We start from the raw sequence: 364 nt of genomic DNA, 5'->3' as shown, positions 1-364 counted from the left end.
ATCAACTTGTTCTTAAACCCCCCCCCCCCAGGCTAATTGAAAAGTTGCTTAGAATTTGCAATTCTATAACATACTAAATGTTAACTTGAAGGTGAATTATCCCTTTAAAGGAGAAATCAACCTGTTCTTAAAAAAAACCATACCCCCCACCCCAGGTAGACCCTCCTCCCCCCAGGCTAACTACCCCTCCCCCCCGGGGAGATGCCCCATACGCCCTCACCGCAGATTCTTCCACCGAAGTTCCACGCATCCATCTTCTGCTTCCTCGGTACGCTGACTGCGAGATGGTCAATTACCGTGTAATTCTGCGCAGTTGCACAAACTGCTACAACTGAGCATGCGCAGAAATACTGATTTCACAGGC

Source organism: Xenopus laevis, chromosome 9_10L (genome assembly GCF_017654675.1).
Source record: "Xenopus laevis strain J_2021 chromosome 9_10L, Xenopus_laevis_v10.1, whole genome shotgun sequence".
In the NCBI taxonomy this organism is placed as follows: domain Eukaryota; kingdom Metazoa; phylum Chordata; class Amphibia; order Anura; family Pipidae; genus Xenopus; species Xenopus laevis.
Note: the sequence above shows the minus strand (reverse complement) of the source record.